This window comes from Phyllostomus discolor, chromosome 2 (genome assembly GCF_004126475.2).
Source record: "Phyllostomus discolor isolate MPI-MPIP mPhyDis1 chromosome 2, mPhyDis1.pri.v3, whole genome shotgun sequence".
Lineage (NCBI taxonomy): Eukaryota > Metazoa > Chordata > Mammalia > Chiroptera > Phyllostomidae > Phyllostomus > Phyllostomus discolor.
In genome coordinates, this window is record NC_040904.2 from 209,470,988 (window position 1) to 209,495,812 (window position 24,825).

The following is a 24,825-nucleotide window of genomic DNA, read 5'->3' on the forward strand; positions in this document are numbered from 1 at the left end:
TGTCAGGTGTCTGGGCACGTGGGCATTCAGGCACCAAGTCTGGGGGCCCAAACAACCGGGACTCAGACCCTTGCCCTGTGCCTCCCCCCAGCTGTGTGGCCTCGGGCAGGCTGAACAGCTTCTCTGAGCAGCTTTCTCCTCTGTCCCCGAGGGTGGCAGGCTGCCCTGCACGCCTGCCACCACTGCCGCGGCCACACGTGGCCAGCGACTGGGAAGCATCTCTCGGGCAGGGCTGTGGGTGGATTCTCTCATCTAACCCGCACAGCAGGCCCACAAAAGGTGGGTTCTGAGAGCACCCCCATTTTACAGGCAACGAAATGGAGGGCCCACCCAAAGCCAGGCCGCTGTACGTGCAGAGCTGACTGCACAGTGCTGGGTAGAGACTGCACAGGGGCCGAGTCCTCGCTAATGATGCTCCTTCCCGGCTCAGACCTCCCTTTAATCCTTCAAAGGCATCCTGAACGGGCTGCCCTCCCCCACTGCATCCCAGCCACCTGCTGCGTCCTCCCTGCCACCTCCAGAGTCCAACCCTCACTCTCTGCCGCTCTCTGATCAAATGCCACCTCTTCCACCGCCCTCCTGGTGCTCCGTCCCCTCCCTCCTTCCCGTTGCTTTGCCACCACCCCCTAGTGCTCCCCTGGCAGGCGCAGCAGTCTCTTAAAGGAGACCGGAGACCCACGTCCAGTGACCCTGCCTGCGCCCATGCTCCACGCAACCGCCAGAGGAAGCTTCCCGAAGCACAAGCAGACCTGTGGGTCGCTGCCCTGCTCAGAAGCTTCCGGCGCCTCCCTGGTCCTTATCCCAACACTCAAGACCCCTCGTGATTCGGCGTGGCCTCACCTCTGCAAATCTCTCCTCCAACACCCCCCGCCCGGGGACCGAGGATACTATCAGAACAAGTCACTCCTCACCCTGCACACACGTGCACATCTATGTAACATGCATGCACACACATGCTCGCCACCAATCTCTGGCTCCTCCTTCGCTTGGGCCCCTGCCTCCACGCCCCACACCATCACCAGCTTCCCACCCCTCCAGCGTTTGACCCCAGAACAGCACCCAAGAGAACTCCCCTCCCCACTTCCCCAGCTCTCCCCACCCTGCGCTGTCTGAAATCCGACATCCACACCCGGTTCTAAATGCCCGCGAGCCCCGTCTCCACTTCGTGAATGCCACACCTTAGGCAGGACTCCAAGCCGCCTCCTACAGGAAGCCCTCCGGCCCAACCAGGTATCTACCTTCCCCCTTGGCTGCGGGATCCCTGATAGCACGGACGATTCTCGTTTGCCCCAGGACCCCAGCACCTTGCACGGTGCTCGGCCCACATCAGATGCTTTAGAACAGTCTGCTCGATAAACTCACTTCCCTCCCGAGCCTTCCCGGAGCCCCTCGGATAGAGGGAACAAGGTCATTCGCCAACAACAGCTAGCGTGAGTCCGCCCCCTTGTCCCCACCTTCACTGGCCTCCATGGCCCACCTGAACTACTACCGTGGCTGCCCCCCTCACCTGTCGGCTGCCTCCTGTGGGGTCAAAGTAAAATCCTTAGCCTGTCCCGACTTCCTTTCCTCACTCTGCTGCTTCCGGCCCTGCTGTATCTGCCCATGGAGTGCAGCCTCCAAGGCCCTGGAGGGCAGGACCCCACTTATCCCTCCCAAGGTTCCTAATACCTACCACAGGGCAGCAGTTCAAGTCTCCTTGAACAAGCCAATCAGCGGGTGAGTGAGTGATGGGCTCAAGCCTACACTTCTGCCTGAGCCTCAGTTTCCCCTCTGCAACTGCGCATCGCAGTCCTTGCCTTGCCTCCTTTGCAGGGGGGGTCTGAGGGTAGAGAGCAAGCAACAGATGGCATCAGCCTGGGAGTGCTTTCAAAACAGGAGTCACTACACACCTGGAAGGGACTTTTAATTCCAAAGAAATGACAACCAAGGCTGAGTCTGTGCATCTCCCTCCCTCATTCACCCAGTGCCGTTCCTCAGCGGGGCAGGTGTGGGCACCCACGGCGGTCAGGACAGGTGGCGGTCAGGACAGGTGGCGCTGCCTGCAGGAAGCTACGGCTCCAGGGGAGGCCTGCGGGAGGCCAGCAGCTGCAGGAGGGCGGAGGAGCCGTGGGATGAGGGACAAGGCGGCCGAGGCGGGGAGGGGCGTCCAGTAAGGTCTCTCAGAAGGAGGGCCACCCTCTGGCCCACAGGAAACGACGGGTCCCCAAAGAGCCAGGTCACCTAGCCGAGGGGGCATCCCCCGCCCCAAAAGCCAATGTCATCTCAGATGAGCAGTGTCATGGAGAGGACACACTATGAGGCTGTGTCCCCATTTTACAGATGAGGACATCGAAGCTCAGCGTGCTAAAGCAACATGCCCACAGCTCTTGGGCAGCAAAGACGGTGGCCTTTGGGCCTCCTGCCCCTCTGAGGCCCCTGGGGAGGCTGGAAACAGTTTCTAGAACATTCAGCCGTTCAACTAAGGGCCCAGTTGACCCAATGGCTTCTGGGCCAGCTGCTGCCAGACACAGTGAGGAAAGTCATGGCCACAGGACACAGGGGCCACAGCTGGGGCTGGAGAAATTGCCACAAGCAGCCCAAGCAAACCCCCCAGAGACGGAGCTGGTTACCCGGGCTGCCCTGGGAGACGCCGAGATTCCGGCAACTGAGCTGGGCCCGGGCAGCCCTCCCTTTAATGCATGCAAATGAAGGGCATAAATTTCTGCTTACTTAACTTCACAAATGTTAACAAGCTCATAAAAAATAAGTTATTCTTCCTGAGCTCCACAACACCATTCGTTTGTTTAATTTTGTTTCACCTCCCTCCCCAGCCCGCTCTGCGAGAGAAAGGAAAAGCTGCCGATTGGGGGGTTTCCCTGCCAACCAGGCCTGCCTTCCCCCTGTCCAGTCCCCAAGGAGGCTGGAGGGAAAACCCCCAGACCAGGAACCAAAGGCCCAGGGGCGAGCCCCGCACCCTCCCCTGCAGCTGTGTGACCTTGGGCTCTGACTTGCCCTCTCTGGTTGAATTGCCTGGTCTCCAGAGGGAGAACTGCAGTTGCACCCCGCCTGCCTCTGGGTGGGTGTGAGGATCGAGCAAGATAATCCCAGCAAAGTGCTTAGCTCCCTCCTGGCACAGAGCAAGCCCTCAATAAATGTTAGCCCTTGCTATTATGTAAAGGAGAGTTAAATACCAGCCCCCACCATCACCACCACCAAGTTAATCCATTTGTAGAGTTTACCTTGTGAGGTAAGCTGGCAGCTCCAAACACAGCCTGAGGATCAGTTTTGTTAACAGCGCAGCATTGCATACAAATCCCAGTTTGATGCCATCAGGTAGCCCCTGAGCCCTGGCATTTACCACAGGCCCCACCGCACCCTATTGCCTCGCTGGGCCCAGAAGCACACCTTCACGTGACCTGGGCTCTGTGGGTGGATGAGTTCGCCAGGTCCAGTGTCTGCACTCGTAGCTGATCTCACTGAAGGCTTCGTTATGCCCAGCTGACAGGTAAGGAAACTGAGGCTTACGGAAGGGCGGCCCACAGTCCTGGCCCATTTTCTCTCCTGAGCCTCTGCTCCGCCACACCAGCATAAGAGACGCCCCCTGGGCACACGACAAAGTGCATGGCCCATTGGCCAAGAGGTTGGAATCTATGGGCTCCACGTGTTCCGGGACCCGGTGGGGAGCCAAGCAGGAGCCAGGACCTGCCGGAGCCTCGGTCTTGCCCAGCAAGGAGCACGCCAGGCCAGGGTGGCACTCCTGTGTGCCCAGCCCTGCAGAGCCCGGTGCTGGGGGCTCCAAAAGGTGTGGGGGGGAAGGGCTGGAGCTGGCACATTTCTCTCCGGTCCCCTCGGTCTCCTCCACCTTGCATGCGCCTCTAGGAATGGCCGTTCCTGACCACAAACTGCACCTCGTTTGCGGCGGCACAAGAAGCCACTGAACAGGTACCGCAGGCTAGGACCCACGCCGGGCCTTTCCTTGGCGCGCCGGTCAGAGCATTGCACCCATTTTCAGACAAGAAACTGGAAGCACAGAGAAACTAAGCGATTGTCCCAGGACCACACAGGAAGAAACAGAGCAGGACAGACTGGTGGACGGACCAATGGACAAGGAGGGAGAACACACCGATTGTTGGGGTCCAGGTGAGGCCTTGGAGGGGTGCAGGCTCAGAGGGTGAGAGGAACAAGGTCGGGATGGAGGAGGAGGAGGACCGAGCCCAGGACCTGTGGCCAGGGAAGGCAGCCCGACAGTGGCCAGTGCCGCGGGCTGTAGAGGTGGCCCTTCTGACAGCTCTCATTGCTGCACCGCTGCCGCTGCAGCCCTGAGAGCCCCCGGCTAGCCTTACGGTATCGCAAACTCAGGCCGCTTCCCTCTTCCTCTCATCCCTCTCAACGAGCCCCCTCCGTGCCTCTACCAGGCAGGCGGCAAACGAAGTGTGGCTCCCGGCGCTTCAGGGCTTTGCCCAAGCTCCCACCAAGCCAAAAGCACCGAGTAGGGACTCGAACCGAGTCTTTGGACACTCTCATCCTCTCCCTCCAGAAACCACCAGCTGAGGCGGGGAGAAAGGGTGGGTGGGGCCAGGGCCTGGGATGGGCGGGGCCGTGAGAGGCAGGGGTGGGGCCTGGCAGATGGGGGCGGGCTGAGAGGAAAGGCTAGAGCTCGTCTGGTCCTGGTTGCCCTAGCAACAGGACTAATTAATTCCAACTCCAGCTCCATCTGTGCCTTGGCTGGATGGGTGGTTTGGGCTCGCGGGTGTTTGTTTTCAAGAAAGGGGAAAGGAGCGGGAGGCACTGGGAGGCTGTGGTCCCTGGGGGCTGGCAAGGGGCTGACACCACCCCCCTTCACACGCAGCGTCCCCACCCCCAGAAGGAAGAGGCAGGCTCAGCCTCCGGAGACCACCCCAGACCTCCCCCGCAGAGGCGGCTCAGCCCAGCCCAAACAGCGCCTGTCACAGACGGCAGACAGCAGTGCCTGTGGTGTGTCCACACGTGTGCACACACACGCACACACCGGGGAGGACCCGGACTCCACGGTGAGAGAAGTTTGGGTTCAGATGCCAGCTCAGCTCTCTGAGTCTCAGTTTTCCCATCTGCAAAATTGGCAGCACCACTGCCCCCGAAGGGGTCTTAGGCATGCTAGAGGGAGGTCCCCCGTGCAGGGGCCCCTGCCGGGTCTTGTCTGTCCTGGGGGAAGGCTTTGTGGAAGGTGCTCCTGGTCAAGGAACTGCCTACACGGTGCCCAGAGGGTGGCACTTTTAAGGACTGGATCGGTGAGGGAGACGGAGACCCGGGCAGCAGCCCCAAGGCTCAGCCAAGTCCCGGTGGGTCTCGGGAGCCAGAGGAAGCGTTCTGGGTCTTGGCCCAAGGACAGCGGGAGCCAGTGACGTGCTGGGGAGCTTATACCAATGACAAAAGGGCACAGAATGAATTGGAGAAGCGAGGGCGATGGCCCAGGTCCAGGATGGGATTTGGTGCGGGTGAGGGCCTCAGTGGGCAGGCAATGGGGGGCTTGGAGAGCAGAAGTCGGGGGCCTCCAGGACGAGGACAGGAGACCGGGGGTGCAGGTCAGAGACGACGCCCGGGGTCTCCGTGGGTGTCTGAGCAGTGGCAGCGCCCACGCTCGCACAGAGGGCCTCAGAGAAGGGACGATAGGCCGGGGTGGAGGAGGAGAGAGGAAGAGTTTCGTGCGGGACGAGCTGAGTTTTAGGGGACACAGGAGCACCCCGAAGGTCATGTCCAGTCAGCAGGCAGCCAGGCCCGGTGCCCAACGGCCGGAGGCAGAGCACAGCAGAGATGGAGCCTCAGGCATCCCGGGCACACGGCTGCTGGGAGGAGGCAGGGGCACAGGCTCCGCCTCCAGAGCAGGGGCTGAGAGTCCAGCAGGGTGGTGGGGGATCGCCCCTCAGGGACAGGTGTGGCTGAGAGGCAGCTGCTCCGCCTGGCGGCACTTGGAGCCAGACCACCCGGGTTCAAATCCCAGCTGCTACACCTCATCGCCTGTGAGATCCTGAGCACGTCATTTCCTTGCTGAGCCTCAACTTCCCCATTTGTAAAATGGAAGTAAAAGCAATATCTCCCCAGAGGTATGAGGAGGGCTGTCCCCCTGGAACCCCCAGATGAAGCCCCAGAGATGCAGAATCTCCGGGGACCTGCTCCTTTGTGGAGCATCTACTACACGCCAGGCACCTTGAACGTGTGACAGACCACACAGAGGGGCGCTCCGGGAGGAGGGGCCTGGAGCCAGGCGGCCCCAGGCCGAACCCTGGGCCCCCTGCTGACTGTGGGACGGGCAGGGGGTGGGGCTCGCCTCCCTCAACCTCAGCTTCTGCGAATGTGCAATGGGGGTACTGCCGCTGGTCCCACCCATGGCTCCCGGGATTGTTGTGAGTGTGAAACATGAAAACATGTCAAGCATTTGTCACCTGCCTGGCACCAATCACTGTTGTCACTGCTGCAGCTGTCACTGCTGCTCCTCCCAACAACGCAGGCGGGCGGCAAAGGAGGAGGACGAGGGCCTCTCCAGCCCTGGCGTGCAGGACCTGGGCTGGCTCCCATCTGCTCCCCTGGCCCCTCCCGCCCTCCCTCCCTCCAGCACAGGGTCTGGGTCTGAACCCTGCCCTGGCCACTCCAGGCTGTGCGACCTTGGGCAAGACACCTCCCCTCTCTGAGCCTTAGGTTCTCCCTCAGAAAAAAATGAGGAGTCCCCTCCCTCCGCCACCCTCTGAGAGCAGAACGAGGTGCCCAGCCCTGGGACCACCCGGAGCAGGCACCCAGTGAGTGGGAGCAGTCACGGTAGCAACTGGAGGGGAAGACTGGGGGCCAATTGCATGCAGACAAGCACTCAGAGTGGGGTGCTGGGGAGATGCCCCCACTGAGCCCCACAAGCACCCGCCCAGGGCTGCAGCCTGGGTACCGTGCCCCCACACTCCCCCACCCGGGCCCCAAACTGTGCCCCTCCATGCTCACCCCGCACCCTGCCAACCTCTGCGGCAGCCACGTGTGCCCCTACCCAGCCCCCGTGACCAAGCGGGCCGCCCCCCACCTCTCCCTGCTCTGCATCTGCTCAATTAGGGAAACTGGGGAGCCAGGGAAACAAAGACTTAATTTCTGAGCTAATCAGCCTGCCTCACACTAATTACCATCCTCCCAGGGCAGTGGGGCAGACTTCTTGGGGGAGGCGGAGGGGGCGGCTGGTCCCTGGAAACAACACCTCCTCCCTCAAAGCCTGAGCCAGCCCAGGGAGGGTGATGGGGGGGGGGGAACCACGAGGCTTGAGCAGGTGAGATTTCGGGTGGGACTGGGTGCATGTGGCCAGAAGCAGGGGACACAGCAGGAAATGTGCCTGAGGTGGTGTCCCCTGGGCTAGTCCCACCTTCCCAGGGTTCCCTTCCAAGACTCCTGCCCCACGGCGGGGCACGGCGGGGCGCGGCGGGGGGCGGAGGGGAGGCAGACCCAGGCTGTGGGGAGGCCCCTGAACAGATGCCCCAGTAGGTGTCCAGCCTACGGCTTTGGCAGCGAGATGGACAGATGGACACTTTTAGGCTAGAAAATTGAGCAGTGCTCAGAGGGAAGCTTTTGGATCGCGGCATAGCATGCGTGTGTGAATGTGTGTGTTGCACGAGTACACGAGCGCACAAGCAAGAGGGCTCAGGACTGGGAGCCGGGAGGCCTGGGTCCAACTCCCTGCTCAGGCGGGGGCAAGGCCCTGCCCCGCTGAAGTTCAGACTCTGCAGGGGACAGTTGGGGGCAATGGTGTCTACGGTCCCTTGTCCTTCAACGCATGCCCTGCCCAAGCGCCTCTCCGTGGATTACCAAGGGCACTCAGCACAGCAAGGCAGTTAGGAGGGTGGCTCGTGAACCAGTGTCCCAGGTTCAAATCCTGGTCTCACCACTGACTTGCTGTGTGACCACAGGTAGGATCCTTAACCTCTCTGGGCCTCACTTTCCCCATCTGTAAAATGGGGATAAGCTATTTTGTTAGATTCTTATGAGGATTTCATTTCTGTATCGGTCTTGGAAGAGTGTCCACCACATGGTGTTACTTAAGTGTTGTTTAATAAAAGAAATAAACGGTTCCCTTTGACTATACGGGCAGTCTGAGAATCGGGCCCATAGAGGGTAAAGGGCAGAGCTGAGACTCAAACCCTGGACTCAGGATGCAACAGGGAACCTGCTCAGCAAGAGGACCCGCACCAAGGTGGGTCAGGATGGCCCCCACATGCCCGAGGACAGATGCCTGGGGTACGGGGTGAGGGGCCCCGCAAAGAGCCAGGGTGAATCCCACATGGGTTAAGACAGGGGCATCCATGCATTTGCAGGGCCCAGGGACACGGGGGAGGGCCCTGCTGGCGATGGGATGGGGCGCAGCTCACTGCTCCCCGTTTCATATCCAGAGGGCACGTGTTGGCTCCCCAGTCAGAAGGTGGTGTACACACTTACACATTTTCTACACACACACTCTCCGACCCACAACACACACACACGTCACAGGACACACACGCATGCTCGCCCAAATCTAGTCCCTCTGCCTCCTTGTGGGGCCCCGGGGAGCCATGCGAAGGCCGCTGGGAACTGGAGGGCAGGCCAGAGAGGAAGAGGGAGGGGAGCAGAGGTGACATGGCCACTTTAGGCCGGCCCAGGCGCTGTGGAAAGTGACTGCGCTGGAGCCCAGAGCGGCTGGACCGGGCTCCACCCTCATTCTGGCCACTCGCTGCTGTGTGACCCCGGCCGGTGACTCTCTGGGCGCCGCCTGCCCGTGGGCGTGGCGAGTGGACGAGGCCCTGAGGCTCTGACCCTCCAGCTCAAGGAGGCCAAGGCCCGGCTCCCACCACCTGCCACGCCCCTCTGTGTCTGCAGCTGCCCTGCAGGCCCAGGTGGTCTCTAAGGCCTGTCCCTGGCCCCCTGACACCCCAAGCTTCCCCTGAATCCAGGGCAGAACGTCCGGGTCAGCTGCCATCTGGGCCCAGCCAGTCACCCAGTCCCCAGAGCCCCTCTCCTGCCATCGACCCCAGCACTGACGCAGAGAGGGGAAGGGCAGGGCGGTGACAGGGGATAGCAGGCATCCGGCACGGGCCTGTGGGGAAGAGGATGGGTGCTGTCTTCCTGCGTCATCTCCCCTCGCCCTCCTAGAGGCCCTCGGTCCCATTTTACAGGTGGGGAAACTGAGGTTCAGGGAATGGTCTGCTAGAGCCATGCAGCCACCGAGGGCATGACTAAGCTGGGACGCAACCCACGCTGCCCACTGGGAAATGCTTCAGCCCTTTGCACACCCTGTCCAGCAGGCACTGGGCGGGGGGAGGAACCGGAAAGGCAGACACACCCACATCTCCTGACCTGACCCCATATCCGGGCCTCAGGACTTCTGGGATGGCCGCTGAAGCCCTGCCCACCTGCTCCCACCACCGGGAAACCCAGCACGTAGTCGGCATTTATCGAGCACGCCCTGCACGCCAGGCGCAGCGCTAAGCACCATTTCATTCCCATTTTACAGACGAGCACACTGAGGCACACAAAGGTGAAAACACTTGGCGTGGGTAGAATCAGGAGTCGAACCCAAGCCTGGGCCCACATGCTTGACTGCCGTGTCACCCCACCTGACAGCCCCAGGAGTTCCTCCACTGTGACCCGCTACCCGCAAGCCAGCACCCCGGTGCCAGGCAGCCACAGGCAGGCCCCACTCCCGGAGGCTCCGCACAGCTCAATCTTCTGGGGCACCTGCTCTCTCCTCTGCCAGCCCCTCTGTGGGGCCCATCTCCTCCCAGGAAGCCCGGGGCCCTTGGTGAGCCCCCCACCTGTCCTTGAGGCCCAGCCCTGGGTAGCAGGGGTAAGCTCTGACCTCCCACAGACCTCAGGCTGTGTCCTCCAGGGCAGGGTCTGGGTCTCGGCCTGAGGCCCAGAGATGGTCTGGGGTTAGCCAGGGTCACACAGCAAGGTGGAGGGAGGGAGGAACGCTTGTTTGCACCTCACAGCTCAGCGCGGATCCCACCCTCCCTCCCGTGCCCGGGAAGGTTACAGCTGGGCGGGCTGAGCAGCGGCCTAGTGCGGTGGAGGGGTGGCGGCATGGGTTTGAGGCAGCTTCTAGAACTTCTCAGGCCTTACCAACCATGCAGCCCCCGGCAGCCCTGCGGGCCTACTGTGTACAAGCACTCCTCCCTCCAACCCGCCCCCCAGGAGCCGGGCAGGGCCCAGGAGGTGTCCCCAGTTCGCAGATGAGCAAACGGAGTCCAGGTGCGCGGAACCACTCAGACTCGGGACCCACCCTGCTGTGTCCTGCCTCCAACCGCAGACCAGTCCCTGCTGTAGTCCCGCCCCAAACCCAGCCCCTTCCCAGTCCTCAGGGACTGCCTCTTCCAAGAAGTCTTCCCAGAACTCAGGGAGCCTCCATGCAGTGGGACCATCCTCCCGTACATGCAGAGAGCAGACTGAACCCCCAAACCCACAGAGCCCCCACCTTGAGACGAGGGCTCCTGGAACTGGGGTTCTGCACCCCCAGGCCAGGGCTCCCTGAAATCAGGGCCATGTCCCCCTCGGACTGACGGTACCGGTTTGTCCCCCACGCCCCTAAGACTAGGGGCTCCCTGAGGACAGCGTCATCACGCTCTCCTTCCTTCAGACTACAAAGTCACGGGGGGCCAGACCCCCTCCTCCCGCCTCCGGCCCCTCCGCTCACGCAGAGCACAGACTCTGCCCCAGGGGCACGCGAGCAGGACCCCCACCCTGGCCCCTTCCTCTCCCTCCTGGAGCTCCTCCAGGCCCGCCCGTACCAGGCGGCCACCCTGCCCCCAGGCCTGCCCATGAATCCCACCTCTGTTGGGCGCCACAGACCCCCCTTTCTCCTCCCCAGACAAATGGGGTGGTTGAGCGAGACACTGGGGCAGGCGCACACACAACGCCAGATCTATTCCCTGGGCGAGCGTGGCCGCCGGCAGCGGCGGGGGTCGGGGGCGGCATCCAGGCTCGGGGGGAGCAGTCTATTCATTCCACAGCCCCTGTAGGGCCAGCCTCTGAAATCGGGGCCACCCTGGCGGGGCCGGGCCCAACAGCCCACTCTCTGGGCACACCCACCCAGGAGCCTCCATTGTCCCCAACCCCCCCACCCCGCTCCCTGGCACGTGCAGGCAGGAGCCCCAGAGCCCGGGGCCAAACCCCTGCTCGGCTCTCTGTAGAGGACGTCCCCAAGCCTGAGAGTGGCCATCTGTGAAATGGGTGTGCGGACTCCCGCTCTGCACGGGCGGCAGCAGTGTGACGGTGCAAGGGGACCCAGCAGGGTGTCCCCGGACATCACCCCCACTCAGCTCACACCAGGTTCCCCCTCTCTCCTCTCTCTCCGATCTTCCCTCTCTTTCTCTCGGGGAAGGGGCGAGACGGCACAGGCTGGCAGGGCAGAGAACGGCCTGTCGCCACCCCTTAGGATGTCTCCTCTTCAGAGATCAAAACCTCAGGTCCCTCCAGTGTGGGCGGCGGGGCCTCCCAGAGCCCGGGGGACTCGGCAAAGGCTGTTTTTCCCCCCTGGGAGCCAGGCCTGCAAATCGAAGCTCGGAGCCCACCGCCTCCCAGAAGCCAGCCAAGATTAGCAATCCAGCCAAGACATTACCCCCATTTCACAGACAAGTAAACTGAGGCACAGAGTGGTTAAGTCATGTAGCTAGGGTCGCACGGCTAGTGGGCAGCTGAACTGATTTCTTTTGGCGATTAGGCTGCTACCCAAAGCTCTTCCTTGTGGCAGGAGCCTTCCCTACTTAAGAGCTTTATCCACAGCTTTGCCTCTGTGTTCGGAAGGAAGTGCAAACCCTCCAGGCTGAAATGCCAGGCTCCCCCCAGCAGGGTGGGGTGGTGCAGCAGAAAAAGCAGCTGACCTTCAGTCAGCCCCCTCTGGGGCCCAATGTAGACCCGCCACCTACTTCGACCTTGGTAAATTGAGAGGTAAATTGGGAGGCAATTCGCCAGGCCTCCCAGGACCTGCATTCCTCACGGATAGAACAGGAATGACAAGACTGACCTCCCAGGGTGGACGGCCAGGTCACCACCCTTGCAATCACTACATACAGATTTATTGAACATCTACTATGTGCCGGGCCCCATTCAAGGCGCTTGGGACAGAGTAGGGAACAAGACAGGAAAAGCTCTTTCTTCAGGGAGGTGACACTTGACAGCCGTGGGCGGGTGGGGAAGAAGCGGATACACAAAAAGCATCTGCCTGTGTTAGGGGCGATAAGGAACCACAGCAGGAGCAGGCCCAGATCAAACAGAGTGGTCAAGGAGGGCCTCCCTGAGGAGGTGATAACAAACCAAAACGGGAGACAGTGAGGCAGCAAGCCCGGGAAGCGGCAACGGGCAAAGGAGGAACAGAACTCCTGCAGAAGGAACCGCAGGCGCAAGGGCTGGAGAACTGAATGAGACACGCAGGACAGTGCCGGGCGCCCGGCAGACGCCCAGCAAAGCGCAGCTGCTGCTGTTCCTGCTCTAAAGCCTTAAGCGCCTGGCGCCTTGCTTTCTCCTCCTGGAAAATGGGATGCTATGCAGATTCGAGGGAGGGACTCCCAGGTCTCTCCCACAAACGGGGCTGCATTTCAACCAGCGTTTGCTCCATTGTTATGCCTCCCACTTTGCGGGTGGGGAAACGGAGGCTCCCGAGATCCCACAGACCATCAATGGCAACATCAGGATGTGAACCCAAGTCTCAGAACCCCGAAGCGTGTGCCCCGGCCAGCCCCCTGAGCTCTCGCGGCACACCGGGCTCTTGCGGCGTCTCTCCACCGCACCCCGCCGCCGCAGCTCTCCCTGTTAGACCGTTGCTCCCTGGGACGGACTGGAGTCTGTGCCCGGTGGGTCCCACGTCTGCCCCTGGGGGCCACCCAGGACAGCCCTCCCTGCTCACGTGAAGAAGTCCGACGCGTTGGCAACAACAGCCACTGCCCCAGGAGGCCTCTCCTAGGCGCCAGCCCTGTGCGCTAGCTTCATCCCCTGCTTTACCTCGAGGCGGTGAAATAGGAACCCTTATTGTCCCCATTGTACAGAAGAAGAAACTGAGGCCCAGAAAAGCAAAGAAATGTATGCAGGGCTACCCACACAGAAAGGGGCAACGCCTTCCTGCCCATCATCACTCCCCAAGACCCTCCAATGTCCCCCTTTGGACATCCTTTCAGTCCCTTGCCTGGCCTGTCCCCTGGTGGTGTCAAGGAGGGTGACAGGACTGACCTCCCCTGCATCTGTTACTCCCAAGGCACCCGCACCCTGTCTGCAGTGAAGACAGCCAGAAGGCAGGGGGCTCAGGCGACAGCTCGGGGACGAGGGTCACCGGGGTATGGTGTACACACAGGTCCCCGGAGAAAGCAGGAGGGACACGGGAGGGGATCCAGTCATACGGGTTCCATTCTGGCTCTGCGACCAAGCAGGCCCCCCTCTTCAGGTCCCGCCTGCCGCCGCGAGGTCGACTCAGCACCGCCACCGCCCAGGGGCCCCGGGGGAAAGGGCGCAGCCAGGCAGGCCTTGGCGAGAAGGCACCGCTGTCCCCCCTAGGCACTCCGTCAGAAAACCGCCCCAACAGCCCGTTTCAAAGGAATCACGACAGTGGCAGCTGCCACGTACTCAGTCTCCACTCAGGAACCACGCCAGGGGCACCCCAGGCATCACCCCAAGTGACAGCAACCTCAAGAGGCACGTACACCCTCGCCATCTCACCTATGGGGAAACTGAGGCACGGGCTCACACAGCTGTAAGGAAGGGCCAGAGCCAGGTAACTCTGAGTGGGGTGGCTGTGGAGGCTGTCGGGGGAGGAGGAGTCAGGCCTGGTGAGCTGGACATCTGGGAAGACAGGTGCCCCAGAGTCAGATCCTGGCCCCAGCACGTGCCCACGGCGTGACCTTGGGCAAGCCGCTTCCCCTGTGTGATACCTCAGAGGCAGGTCACAGCGCCCGGCTTCCCAGAGCACGGTGGACGTGAAGGACGGGGAAGGAGTCCCCTGGGGGCAAGGAGGGAGCGTACGCACGCCCGGGCACTCTTACATTCAAAGGCCCCAGGAGGGCGAGGGCTGCAGGAGGCAGAGGCAGGAGAAGCTGGCCACAGAGGTCAGAGTGGGGACAGACAGGAGGGGACCCTGGCGGGAGGGAGCTGATGGTGCAGCAGGGTCACCAGCCCGGCCGCGTGGACAGGCAGGTCGAGCAGTGGAAGTGGGCCCCCCCCACCCCGGAGCCTCCCTGCGGCCCGCTCCAGCCTGTGCCGGCACTGCCCTGTGGCACCTCCGCTGCCCTCCTGGGGCCCGCGCCACCCCCATCTCTCCCTGCACGAGCCCCCTCCAGAGCACCCGTCCCCAGCCCTTCCCTGAGGACCTCCACCCCGCAGCCGCCACAGCCCCTCCACGTGGGGACCACCGCGTCTTAGACGCGCCTCGCCCTCTCCTTGGCAACCACCAGCACCAGCCGGACCGCCAGCCTCCTCTCTTGCCTCCTCCTCTCTCCATGGAGACCACAATGCCACAGAGGCGGGTCCCTCTCCACAGCAACCACGTCACTCAGCCACCGTCAGGACAACAGCTTCCTCCACGTGGCCACCACCAACACAGCCTCGGGGACGGCGACAGCCTCAGCCTCTCCTCTCCAGGGCAGCCGCCAGCCCCAGCCAGGACGGAAGGGCTCCTGCTGGCCTGGGGCCCACCAGGGCAAGACCACTCTCCCTGATACCTCCCCAGTTCAAGGTACCGGATCAGGCCAGGGACCGAGTCTGCCCAGCACTCGCCTGCCCCCAGCTCACTTCCTGCCCCTCTGTCTGCCCCTCTCTATGACAGAGAGCTCCCCCCGCCCCCCCGAGGGAGACGAGGCCATCTTCTCCCAGGCCACCCCAGGAAGCCACCCCCCAGCAGGTACACAGATGCCCCCAGCCCTGCTGGGGTGCAGGCAGGCCTGGCTCGGCCTCTCAGCAGGGTGCAGGGGCAGCAGTGGGGTGTCTGAGCCAGCCGCAGCCTCCTCCCCACCCTCCTCCGTGGACCAGGCCCTAAAAGGCCTGCCCTCTGCCAGCTGTCTCACGGGCCCTGTGGAAGGGAAGCCGGGGAGGGGCAGGGCGGGGGTGCCCGCAGCTGGGGGCAGGGCTGGGCAAGGCAGGAGGGGACACACAGGGGGCAGAGGCTGGGCCGCACCACAGGCTGGCAAGGCCAGGTCGTGTGAGCGGGCGCGCATCCATCCACACACACACACACACACACACACTCAGAAGGACCTGGTCCTTACCAGACGTCTGTGGGCACAGGGGGTCCTCCGGCAGCAAGGCTCTCTTCCCGGCCTGGTCTCAGCGAGGTCCCCCCAGCAGCAGCGGCGACAGCAGCGGTACCAGCGGGGCCTCCGGTCCCGGCCCAGCTCGGGCAGCAGCGGCTCCTCACCCAGGTCCTCTCCTGCGAGGAGGAGGAGGAGGAGGCGAAGGGGAGAGGAGGGGAGGAGAGAAGGAGAGGGAGGGGACAGCAGGAGGGAGGCAGGCAGGGAGGGAGGGAGGGAGGAGGGGAAAATGCTGAAGTCTTGAAGGGTACACTCACTTCTTTCTTAGGTTTCCCATGGCAACCGAATATACCACAAATGAATATCAGTGTGAGAGAGGGAGGAGGAAGAGGGAGGGGATAGAGGGAGATGGAGGCAGAGACGGAGAGAGATTGAGGCAGGGAGATGGGGGAGACGGGGGAGACGGGGGTGGGGAGATGGAGACAGACGATGGGGCAAGAGAGATGGAGGGAAAGGGCCTCAAAACCCAGGGGGAGGGCTGGGGGCTCCCCGCCCCCCAGAGGGTTCTGGGTGGAGAGGAGGGGCCGGGCCCAAAGGACTTCTTTTAATCCCTCCTGGCCCCTTGGGCCGGAGCGGCAAGCAACAGATGGGTAGATTTTCCAAGAGCCAAAGGGTTCGCACACGCCCCCACACTCTGGCCCGTGTCCTTCACTGACTCCCTGCCGAGCCCCACGGCCTGGAGCTTTCTCCCAAGTCCCAGTCCCAGTCCCACACCTCGCTCACAGTCCTGGACACACAGGTCATACCCAGGTGGAGACGGCCGCACCAACCTCACGCTGACCTGACGCCCGGCGCCCACACGCTCCGCCCTCCCCCTTCTCGTGCCCCACCAGCCACTCTGCTGTGGGCCGCCCCAGCGCCAGCACAGCCACTGCCCTCTGCTGCAGGGAACGGGCACGTCCCCCCGGGGTGCATGTCCCCCTGGGGCACACGTCTCCCGGGGCGCATCTCTTACACAGGCTCTGCCTGGACCTGCGCACCCCTCCCCCGGTGCGCCCACCGCCCGCGCCCCGCTTCCCGCCGTGAGTGCTGGCTCAGCCCCAGAGCAGCGTACCTGCCGGCCTCACCTGCACAGACACACACATGCCCAGACGGACGTGCGTGGCCCAGCCTTCCCTCCATCTGTGCGCACACACGCACAGCCGTACACGCACCCCTTTCCCTGGGGGCCCCCTTCTCGGTCTGGCCCTGCACCCCACTCCAGCAGCCCAGATGGTACTCCTGGCCCTCCCCAGCAGGCGGGGGCTCACACCTCGGCCCCTTGACATTGCCATTCACAAAGGTAGGCCCACCAGAGCTGGCAGCCAGCAGCAGCGACAGAGCAGAAGCACACGGCTCCCTGCACCGTCTCAACTCCACGACCCCCACCTGGGGGCAGAAAGCCGGGAAGCAGCAGGCTGGCTCCTGGAAAGGGCTCCTGGGCCCAGGGGTGGCGCCCCATGCCCAGCCCCAGCTACAAGGCTCACCCTCGACCCTGAGTCTGGTGGCCAGCAGGGCGGGGACAGCACCCCAGCTTGCACACGAGACCCTCACACACACACACACCTGCACCCACAGGACACCAGGACAGCAATTAACACACCAGAACGTCACACTCCCTCAGACACACGTGTGCACACAGCCCCAGAGTCACTGCACACAGCTGGCCACAGAACCCAGACAGAGGGGCGCGCACCCCAACACAGGGACCGGCACAGGTGCCGCCGCGCCTGGGAACACTGCACGGACGCAGGTCAACACGCCCAGGGAAACACTGGTCCCCACCCACTGCCGACCACCCAACACTCGCAGGGCCCACCACACATACCAGACAAACCTGCCCCGGGGCACAGAGGCCCTCACACGGCAACATACACATGCCCCAGGCATGCCACCACACAGCCGAGCTACTCCCCGCCCCCAGCACACACATGACCGCACGTGCACACCGCCCAGGGCAGCTCCCGGCGGCGCCTCCCCCCATCCCGTCCACAGCCCCCATCCCGTCCACAGCCCCCTGACACACACCCCCTTGCAAACAACTCAGCGGTCCCTCGCCGTGATCACGCCTCTTGCCCCCTTCTCCGGGTGCGGCCGAGACCCGCCGCCAGCCCCCGCCCGGCCCGCGCTCCGCGAGGAGCCCAGAGGCCGTGAAATTGGCTGGGAGCGTCAGGGGATGTGGCTGCAAATTTTAAGCACAGGGAAGTAAGGCGGAAACCCGGCCTGTCGGCGGCGCGGGGCGGGGGGCGGGGGGGGCCCCCCCCCCCGTAGAGCCGCCGTCAGCTGGGGCAGTGAGCGCACAGGGGCAGCGGGCTGGCGTGGGGCTAACGCCCCCGGCCTGGGGCTCTCTGCGCGCGCGCTCCCGCCCCCGCAGCGCCCGCCCAGCCTGCCCGCCAGCCCTCCCTCCGGAGCCACCGTGCACAATCCTACCCCAGGACGGCACCCAGGTGCACCACGTGGCCCAGAACGGGATGCAAACCGGGGACAGACACACCCCGCCGCCCTACGCGACCCTGCGTCCCCTTCCGGGCTCTACGCCCCCCTCCTCCTCGCTTCTCTGTTTCCCCTCCCTCTGTCCTCTGGCCCCTGCCCTCACGCACAGCTGCAGGCTCAGCTCCACCTGCGCCCTCACACCAAAGGAAGGGAAAGGGAGGGCATCACTCTGTCCAAGACGCAGGGCCAGGCCCTCTCCAGGTTCACTCATCCCCACCGCGCTTCATGCCCTTACCCGCTGCGCAGCCTTGAACCCGTGACCACAGACTCTGCCTCCGTTTCCTCATCTGTGCAATAGCAACCGATGCAGAGTGGTTCTGAGACCCAAGGAGGGACTCTTGAACGGGCTCAGAACGGCAGCCAGGGAACCCAGAGGGGCTATTAGTCAGTATCAGTCAGAATTAGTCAGTATCAGCCTCCCTCTCGCTGCTCCGCCACCCGCTGTGCGGCGCCTCGCGGCCCTGAGCTCCGGCTCCTCTGGAAAGTGGGGGTGGTTTTGCTGCTTCCGGATGTGTGTGGGAGGAGTCCAGAAGACGCCGGGAGCCTGTAGCAGCCTCCTGGGCTGCCATCCAACCAGCCAACATGGGGTGAATTAATCTGGAAATGCACTGAGAATGCAGATTCCTGGGCCCCGCATCAGCCCTAGGGGATCGAAACCTCAGCAGGCAGGGTCCAACGCCCTGCATTTAACAAGCCCCCGGAGACTCTGGCGCTCCCTGACAAAAGGATACTGCCCCACTTCTTAGTCGGGAGTTTATGGTCTCGTGTGGTTGATCCCCGAACGGCATCCCAGACGTATGTTCCCAAATCCGCTCCAGGCTTTCCGACCTCCCGGCCTCGGCTCCGGCGTTCTCTCCCAGGCCCCTGGACCTCTTTCACAGGCTCCAGCCGAAATGAAACAAGGTCACACAGGGTGTGCCGCCCTCCTGCGCCTGGCCCTCAGCAGGTACCCGGAGCGGAAGTGGCTCCAGCCCCGCGCCCCGCGCACCGGGCTGCTCCGCACAAGGCCTCCGGCCCGCAGCAGCAGCATCCTCCTTCCCAGGGCCACGCACCTCAGAGAACCACCATCACGCGTGCCCTACTGTGTGTGAGCCCCACACTGGGCACTTGGCAAACATCCCACGTGCCCCTCCGCCAGGACACGGGATCGTGCCTGCATTTCCCGCCTGAGCCCCCAGCACAGGAGCCGTCCCTGAGTGGGACATGCTTGTTACACGGGTGTGCGTGCGGGCTGCATGCAGAACCCGTGAGTCCGCCCTCGGTCCGCGTGCAGGTGAGAGGGAGCTGTCGGACAAATGCCGTGCAAGCTCCCACCTGCAGGGGGCTGGGAGGCACACGGGAAATGGCCCCACAAGCTGAGCCTGCCCTCCCCGCTCCCGCCGGTGGGAAGGGTGAGCAAGGAAGGGAGGAGAGAGGGCATGCCCACCCACAGCCTTTGTCTCCCCAGGATGCAGGGAGAATTGTGGGGGAGGAGATGATAGAGATAAGCTGATGAGGGAAACTGAGTCAGGCCGGAGTCTGGGAACTGGGCCCAGAGAATAGTCAGGCAGCCCTTGGGAACTGTTCCTCACTTCCTCCTGAGAGAGGTGACACACACAGTCACACAGTCACACACAGTCACACACAGGTGCACACACAGACACGCCCCCCCTTCTGCACAGTTCATGGGGGCACGGCCAGGCAGCTCCCACGTCCTCCACAAGCTTCCTCAGGCCCCCGGCTCGGCTCCAGGAGGAACTCTCCACATTCAGGGGGTGAGCATGAGGGCTGAAGAGAGAGAAGGAAACACGCACACACGTGCACGCACACACGCACACACACACACACACACACACACAGCCCAAGACCCACTCCAGGGAACCAGGGATGCACTGAGGAGACAGATGGGAAGGGGGCAGGCACTCAGCTAATTGACACCTACTACGTGCCAGACACAGGGCTGCCTACCGAACATTCTCTTACGTAACCCACACGGGAGCGCTGGGGCTTGGGTACCATGACCCCCCCCACTCACCTCGAGGAGACAGGGCCTCATAGAGCGTGAAAGCGAACTCACTCGCCCAGGACACACCGAGGAGGACAAGGCAACACTTGGACCCCGCGCCCCCGCCCTCGCCAGAAGTGAGACAGACACAGTGTGGCGGAGTGGCCCAGGGGCCACGGCAGGGGCCTGGACAGATGAGGGGCCCGGAGAAGAAGGTGACAGGGAGCAGGTCCCTCCCCTCCCCCAGGGCAGGGGTCTCATTTTCACGGTGGGGGGAAGAGGGAGGGTGCCACAGCAGCCTCAAGCCGTTGCCTTCAAAGGGCCGGATGTAATTTCAGGACTGTATAAATGTAACTCCCCCTTAACTAGGGGCAAGGGGCTCGGCGCTGCTGCCGGGTAGAAACAAGGTACCGGGCCAGATAAAACAAGCTGGGGGGCCGGATTCGGGCCACGGGACTTGTGTATGCCACCTGTGCCCTAGGGGTGCCCCCCCCCCCGTGCCCGGGCTGTGTGGGGGCTGTGAAATGACAAGGGAGCAGGTTCCCAACCATCACAGGTCACGTGGGGACAGGGCTGGAGGCCCTGAAGCCCTGTCTGCCCCCCCCCCCGGGCCCCATCCCTGCAGCCACCGCCACACCCACTGCTCCCCGAAGCCAGATCCCCGCCCCCACCGACAGGGGAGTGAAGGGAAGGCCCCAGCGACCCCCCAGCGAGGAGCAAGCACCCCAGGATGGAAGGGTCCCCGGACGAAGAAGCTCAGTGGTTAAGTGCTGATGCCGGAGTCCGGCTGCGGGGCGTCCAGTCGTGGTTCCGCGGCTGTGTGGCCCTGAGCTGGTCTGCCACCTCTCTGCTCCTCGCCTGTGAGCCAGGCCTGCGAGCAGCCCCACTGCAGGAGGCTTGGTGGCATTCGAGGAGAGCCGCCCGCTCACAAAGGGCCTCCCACCGGGCCTGGCTCTCAGACTCAACGAATATTAGCTCATACCATCGGTATTGTTATCATTATAATTATTGCTGTCAGCGGCATCCTGCAGCCAGAGCCCTTCCTCGGCACCCCATGGGCGAGCCTGCCGGGTGGCTCTCTGGAGCCTCCCTGGGGACCGTCTGCAGAGCTGAGGGGGGAGGTGGAGGGGACTCTATTACTCCAAACCCCCAAAGACACGTCCCCAGTAATAACGGCGAGGCCGCTGCCCCAGGTGCTAATTGAGCAGGAAGAAGGTTAATTTAATAGGGGATTGGGCTGGGACAGCAGGAGGCAGAGGATTGAGTTAACCTTCTGCACTGTTAGCGCTGCCCCTTGTTAGGGAGGCTCGGGCTTAGGCTTCGAGGCAACCCTGCCTCCTGGCTGCCTGCTCTGCAGAGCGCACCATCACTGCAGACTTGGGGGGCGTGCAGGAGGGAGGACCTGGGCCATGCAGGAGGGAGGACCTGGGCCCAGAGGCACCGTGGCTGCGACAGGTGAGGGCAGCTGCGATGGGTGTCAGCCGGGCCCTGCACGTGGGTGCCACATTCTCACACTGGATCGTCAAGCCTGCACGGCAAGCAGCCACAGCCCTGGACAGAAGGGGCTGACCCCTCGTCACGCACGGGACAAGGCAGAGGCGTTACTGGAACCCATTCTGCAGACCTCGGGGGACAAAGGAGCTGCTCTGGGGAGCAAGCAGGGGGCCTCCAAGGACCAGCCAGGCTGGCTCCACTAAAGAAGGCTTGGCAGCTGGACGCACTGGTCTCTGTCACCGTGACCTCCTCCGGATCTTGTGACGTGGAAGAACAAGCAAGCATCGTGCTGGGAGTCAAGGGCATCCTCCCTGTGGCCGGTGACCTCTCTCGCTTGGGCCCCTCACCCTGGCACCTCCACCCCCACTTCCCATAGTTTCCCGTCCCTGCGGGAAGTGGGGTGCACCCGCGGAGGGGAGCAGGAGTGGGGAGGCTCTCAGTGAGGGGTGGAGTGGCAGCAGCTTCCCTTCCTCTCTCCTCCAGACCTCAGGCTGCTCACCTGTCAAAGGTCCACATGGCAGCAGCCAGCCTGCCAGCCTCACAGGGCTGCTGTGAGGGTCCCGGGGGAAGCAGAAAGTTCCCTACAAAATCGGACTTGAACCAAAATGGGAGGGTGGGGTGGGAGGGGAGGGCAGCTGCTCGGGTCTGGGGACGGGAGGCAGGGGGCGGGGCTCCCACAGACTGAGCCCCCTCGTGTGCCGGGAGCCTGCAATCCCCACTCACCTCTCCAACGACCCCCCCCCAGGGAACAGATGAGAAACTGAGGCTCAGAGAGGCGACAGGGACGCCTAAATCACAAAACACAAAGAGCGATGACACGGGGTTAGAACCAAAAGTCTCTGGCTCCCTGGCTGTGGCCACTCTCTGCTGTCGTGTGCACTCACACACACACACACGTGCACAAGCACTCAAGGGTCTGTGCGACCTGGCGGACACAGGGCCCAGAGCGGGCACTGGTGGGTGCAGACAGGGGAAGGGGAGGGGGGACAGCCTATGGGGGGTAGAGGAGATGCACTGTTGGGGGCAGGCTTTAAGGAAAGGGGTCCCACACCCACTCAGGAAGTGGGGCCTCTTGGGAGGGACTGCTCACTCTAAAGCTCCCCCTCTGGCCCCTCACCACACAGGGGACATGACCACACTCAGCCACACACGCAGTGACACCTCCCACGCTCCCACTGACATCACGCACTCCAGCCGGCGGGGGTGACCCTCGCGCTGCTGTCCCAGTGACGTCACTGGCAACCCGGAGCTGACGGAACAACCAGAGGCTCTCGCTGACGTCACACACTCTTCCCTGCTGCCCTCTGCCGATAACGCCTCCTGCTCGGGGGCCCCAGGGCTGTGGCCCGGAGGCCCCGCCCACCCGCCCACACGGCTCCAGGGCCCGCAGCTCACCCAGGACAGGCACTTACGGGCAACACCCGTGTGCACGCGTGCATGATCCTCTCACAGGACACACATCCACACACGTGCAGGCCCACACGCCCTGCTGATGGCCAGACACATGTCCCACAGGTGCCCCTGGGAACAGGTGTGGGAGCCAGCCACACACACACACTTATCCATGATTCAGCTCCCACAGGAAGTCGTCCTTCAGCCGCTACCGCGGCCCGTCTGGGGCCTGCAGCCTCCAGACATTCCTCCAGGTGCTGCCCGCACCCCGCTCCTCCCCCAGCTTCCCTCCCACGGCCCGGCCTGCCCACAGCGGCAGCCGCAGCCGGACCCGCGCGCGCGCACGCACTCCAGCCCCACACCTGTGTCCCTCGGGGCGCGGACCCAGGCAGGGCCCTCCAGAGGCAGCCCCTGCTGGGGGAGGGGGCGGGGGAGGGCGCGCGGCAGGGGACCGGAGCGGCAGAAAGTGGCCTGGAGTACCATGCCCTCTCCGGCTGAGAAGGGTCAGTGCCGCCAGCCTCGCCTCGTCTGTCCCCCTCCCTGGCATGCCTGACACATGCGGGCCGGGCCGCCGCCGTCCCGGACACAGGCTCCCTGAGTGCCCCCCAGCCCCCGCGCACGCACACACCAGCGCTCTCTCCGCCGAACATTCCAAGGGAACCCTGCTGGACCGCGGACTGTGTGTCTGTGCGCGTACAGGGCGCAGGGCCACCCCTCCTGTGTGCACACGCATCCCTCCCCACGTGCGCACAGCACCCCCCAGCCAACACGCCCACCCCCGGCCCCCTCCTCTGCCGGTTGCTGGAGTCCGCACATGCAAATGCACACACAGCGCGGCGGGGCCCTGCCCCAGCCCTGCCGGAGCCCGAGCCGCAGTCTCTGCCCGTTCCCGCTGCTTCCCGGGGGGCTGCCTCGCTCACTGCCCCACTCCAGCGCCCCAGGGAAAGGGCAAAGCCTCGCAAGGGGCCCCGCGCCCCTGGTGGCCCCCACTCCCCAACTCCAGTCCTTTTACCCAGCCCCTTGCCCTCCTTGAGGGGGGAGGGGACAAAGCCCCACCCGACCCCACCGCCACCGGCTCGGATCAAAGCCCCCTTACCAGCTATGAAGATGAATTCCTCGACCCCGGCGGCACTCCGTGAAAGAGGGGGGCGTGAGCCCCTGATTCGGAAAGATGAGGGCAGAGAGGTGCGGTGTGGCACCGGCTGGCGCCGCCGCCGTCCACCATCCAGGCTCTGCACCACCCCCCAGAAATTCTCACCTCGCCAACCGTCCTCTCGTCCGCCGTCCTCCTCGTCCTCCCGCCTCCGCCCACCACCACCGCCACCACTCCGACCCCGCCGCCCGCACAGGGCGGTCCCCGGGGGTTTCACAGGGATCCCCAGACCCAGGAGGCAGTGGGGGTGGCTTTCCTCGTCTCATTCTCCCCCTGCTGTGTCCCCCTCCAAGCCTCACCCCTACTGGCGGAGGGGGTGCCCTTCGGTTTCAGCCCCCACTCCCGCCGTCTCCCCGTCTCCCCCGGCCGCGGGCGCTCGGATCCGGAGGAATTCACTCACCTCCAGCCCCAGCCGGGATCCGGGCCGAGCGCCGCCTCCAGCAGCGGCTGCTGCGGGGCCTGCGCGTGAGTGTGAGTGTGAGTGTGAGCGCGGGTGCGGGTGTGCGCGGCGCCCGGCGGGCTCGGCGCGTGTCGTGTGTCTGTGGCGTGTCCCGCGTGTGTGTGTGTCTGTGAGCGAGCGTGTGCGCGCAGACACCGCCACCCCCGCCTCCTGCCGCCGCGCCTCTGCTTCGGCGGGGCCCGCCGCCGGGAGGGGGCCGAGCGCAGCCGGCGTGGAGGGGGCCGAGCGCAGCCGGCGTCAGGGCCGCGGCCTGCCGTCTGTCCGTCTGCCCTCGCGGCCCCGGCACCCGTTCCCTTCGCAGGCCTTTCTGCAGCGAGGCCCCTCGGCCCCTTCTCCCGACTGGATCCTTCCACGGACACACGCACACTCACAGACACACACCCGCGCGGCGGGGACAGCGCCCGGCTCCACCGCCGCAGCTGCAGCGCCAGGAGAGGCGGCGGCGGCGGTCCCGCGGACCGCGGAGCCCGGGTCACTGGCCGGGAGCTTTCCCCGGCCCTATCCCGCTCCCCAGCCCTGCTCACCCCTCGGGGTCCCGGTCCAGCTGCCGCTGTCTCGGGCGCATTCAACAGCTAAAGACAAACTTGACATGGGGCGGGCCGAGGGAGGTGCGCAGCGCCCCCCAGCGCCC

The 24,825-nt window shown here is 64.1% G+C and overlaps 1 protein-coding gene across 3 annotated transcripts in view; it reads right to left on the minus strand.

Annotated features, from left to right (window-relative positions):
* The window catches only part of ELFN2 (extracellular leucine rich repeat and fibronectin type III domain containing 2), a 48,396-nt gene extending 23,662 nt beyond the window's left edge, over nucleotides 1-24,734 (minus strand). The window contains exons 1-3 of one of the 3 annotated variants that reach the window (XM_036019591.1): nucleotides 24,135-24,734; nucleotides 23,678-23,739; nucleotides 15,198-15,358 (exon numbers count right to left, since the gene is read on the minus strand). The gene's annotated coding sequence lies outside the window, so the exon portion shown is untranslated. Of the gene's footprint in view, nucleotides 1-15,197; nucleotides 15,359-23,677; nucleotides 23,814-24,134 lie in introns of all 3 variants that reach the window. The other 2 variants (XM_036019589.1, XM_036019590.1) reach the window with 2 other exon arrangements.
* Between the last annotated feature and the right edge of the window lie 91 nt (nucleotides 24,735-24,825).